Source organism: Silene latifolia, chromosome Y, assembly GCF_048544455.1.
Source record: "Silene latifolia isolate original U9 population chromosome Y, ASM4854445v1, whole genome shotgun sequence".
NCBI lineage: Eukaryota > Viridiplantae > Streptophyta > Magnoliopsida > Caryophyllales > Caryophyllaceae > Silene > Silene latifolia.
In genome coordinates this window covers 36,114,408-36,117,807 of record NC_133538.1, presented here as the reverse complement: position 1 = coordinate 36,117,807, position 3,400 = coordinate 36,114,408, and the positions used below count along the sequence as shown (strand labels likewise).

Below are 3,400 nucleotides of genomic sequence, written 5' to 3'. Positions count from 1 at the left end.
GCACTTGCGAGGTATAGCTTGATACCATCAAGTTTTTGGCGCCGTTGCCGGGGAGTTCGGCTAGATATTAATTGTTTTCGTTCTTGTTTAGACTAAGTCTTTTGTGTTACTAATCCTTCTCTTAAGTGTGTAGGACTTTTTGCATGGTTAGGAGAGCTCGAAGAGGTCAACCAATTCGTTCGATTGACCACGTGATCGAAGCTACCGCAAGAAGACTAAATTCACTCCGTAGAAGAGGGCTTATAGAAACACCAATTCCTCAAGAAAATTTAGTAATTGAGGACCTTCGAGAAGAACCAAGTGCTTTTGAAACTTTCGAGAATCCCTTTGCAATTCCGGAAGCGGAAGTAATAATGGCCGCGGTTCCTATGCGAGATAACTTGGCTCCGAAAAAGGTGGTGAATCCGAGTATTGTCAAGCCACCTATTCAAGCCAACAATTTTGATGTGAAAGCCACCTTGCTACAACTTGTCCAAGGGAACCAATTCGGAGGGGGAGCCACCGAAAACCCCAACGAGCATCTCAACGAGTTCTTGGATAGTTGTGACATGTTCAAGGCCAATGGAGTGACGGAGGATGCCGTACGCCTTAGGCTTTTCCCTTACTCCTTGAGGGGAAGTGCCAAGGAATGGCTTAAAAGTTGTGAACCCGACTCTCTTCGGACTTGGGACGATGTCTCTAAGGCTTTCCTAAACAAGTATTTCCCACCCCAACGAACCGCAAGAATCAAGAGTGAGCTCCAAGGTTTCACCCAACAAGAAGATGAGACCCTTTATGAAGCATGGGAGAGGTACAAGGGCCTCCAAAGGCTATGTCCTCACCACGGTATTGGGGATGATGAGCTCATCAACAATTTCTATGAAGGGTTGAACAATGAAATGAAGATGAACCTTGATTCCGGCTCGGGGAAGGGAGGATTGGATAAGATAGATCACAAGACGGCGAAAGAGCTTATTGAAGAAATGGCTTCTCGTACCTTTCATTGGAACAATGATAGGCACAAGAGGAAAGGGAACTCAATGGTCGAATCGGCCAACAATGTGGAGGTAAAAGAGATGATAGAAGAGATTAAGCAACAAGTTGCCTTGATGAGCTCAAGCAAAACATCTAGCAATTCTTCTATGAGGAACCAAGTCTATAGTTGTGAGCTTTGTGGAGACCAAGGACACCCACCCAATGAGTGTCCTTTGGTGGTTGGAGATGGCAATTGTATGGAGCAAGTGAACGGGATATAGGAGTCTAGTCCGGCCAAGCAAGAATTTAACAACAACCAATATCACCCCGGGATGAGAGCCCACCCAAACTTCTCCTATGGCTCTCAAAATGTCCAAAACCCAACCTTCCAACAAAAGTCACAACAACCAAACTTTCAAGCTCAAAAACAAAACACAACATTCAATCAAGGTCCACCGGGTTTCAAAGGAAGAACCTTCCAACCAAGACAACAATTTCAACCACTTAACCCACCAAACACCCAACATTTCAAACAAAATTTCCAACCATTCCAACAACCCACCCAACCAAAGTCAAACATGGAACTCATGATGGAACAAATGATGACATCTCAAACGCAATTCATCAACCATACCACTCAAAAACAAGAAGAGACAACCACATCCATCAACCAACTAAGAACCCAAATGCAAGCTTCTCAACGGATGACGGACAACCAAATCTCCCAATTGGCTTCCCAAATGAGCCAACTACAAGCCTCCCAAGGGAAATTCCCGGGTAAAACCGAGGAAAATCCGAAAACCATGAATGCTATCCACTTGAGGAGTGGTAGAGATTTGGAAGACCGAGCATTTGTCAAGAAAAGGAAGAGTAGTAGACCGGGTGATGTCGTTGAACCTCAAATTGTGGTTGAACCTCCTAAGGTAATTGAAGAAAAGGAGGGAGAAGATGAACTTGTGGAAGTCCTTGTGGAAACTCCAAGAGTGATTGATGAACCAACAAGGGTGGTTGAAGAGCCTCAACAACAAGTTGTAAGAACTTATGTGCCACCAATTCCTTTTCCACAAAGGTTGGCAAGAGCCAAATTTGAACAAAAGTATGGAAAATTCATGGACATGATGAAGGGTATCAACATTACCATGCCTTTCATTGATGCCGTAAAGGAGATTCCAAGCTATGGAAAGTTCTTGAAGGAGCTCATCTCAAACAAAAACTCCTTGAGCCCGACAACTACGGTGAACTTATCCAAGGAGTGTAGTGCAATTCTTATGAATGAGGCTCCTCAAAAGCTTGAAGACCCGGGGAGTTTTTCCATACCTTGTAAGATTGGGACCGTGCATATTGAGAGAGCCTTGTGTGATTTGGGGGCAAGCATTAGTCTTATGCCCCTCAAAATTTTCAAGAAATTGAAAGGTTATGAGCTTTCACCAACAAGGGTTTCTCTCCAACTTGCGGATAGGTCGGTAAGATACCCAATTGGTCTTGTGGAGGATGTCCCGCTCAAGGTGGGGAAACTTTCATTCCCATGTGATTTCTATGTAATGGACATCCCCGAGGACTCAAATATTCCCATCATATTGGGGCGCCCTTGCCTTGCTACGGGGGGTTCTATGATTGATGTGAAGAATGGGAAGCTTTATTTACAAGTGGGTGAAGATAAGGTTGAATTCTCCTTGAACAAGGCTATGAAAGAGCCTTCGGAAGAAAAGTCTTGTTATATGATTGATGTGGTAGAGGAATGGGTTGATATGAAGAAATTTGATGAAGACAAGGGTTTGCAAGGGTTCCTTGAGGGCAAGGTAAAACATTGCAAGGAGCACCGGGAGTATGCTTTAGCTATGGAAGCAACAATTGAAGAAGACCCGGATAAAGAATTTGAAAGCTTGAGAGGAGATGGTAAAAAGGAGGAGAGATCCACGCCTCCTCAAGTGGAGTTGAAACCTCTTCACTCTACTCTTAAACATGCTTTCCTTGGCCCTAATGACACTTACCCTATTATTGTCAATAGTGCACTCAATGACACCGAACTTCAAAAGTTACTTGATGTTGTGAGAAAATACAAGGATGTCATTGGGTACTCAATTGATGATATCAAGGGGATTATCCCTTCTTTTTTCACCCATCGCATTCATTTGGAGGATGAGAGTGCATCTTCCATTGAGCCTCAATGCCGCCTTAACCCTGCTATGAAAGAAGTGGTTAGGAAGGAGGTGTTGAAGCTCTATGATGCAAGTATATTTTACCCTATCTCCGATAGTGCATGGGTGAGCCCGGTGCATGTTGTGCCAAAGAAGGGCGGGGTCACGGTAGTCACCAATGACAAGAATGAGCTAATTCCAACAAGAGTCACAACCGGGTGGAGAATGTGTATAGACTATAGACGCCCCAACAAGGCAACTAGGAAAGACCATTTCCCCCTCCCTTTCCTTGACCAAATGTTGGAAAG

The 3,400-nt window shown here is 44.2% G+C and overlaps 1 non-coding gene across 1 annotated transcript; it reads right to left on the bottom strand.

The window, feature by feature from the left end:
* Positions 1–722: 722 nt before the first annotated feature.
* LOC141634627 (small nucleolar RNA R71) lies at positions 723–829 on the bottom strand. Its single transcript, XR_012539354.1, has one exon. It is a non-coding gene; the product is annotated as a small nucleolar RNA R71 (small nucleolar RNA).
* Between the last annotated feature and the right edge of the window lie 2,571 nt (positions 830–3,400).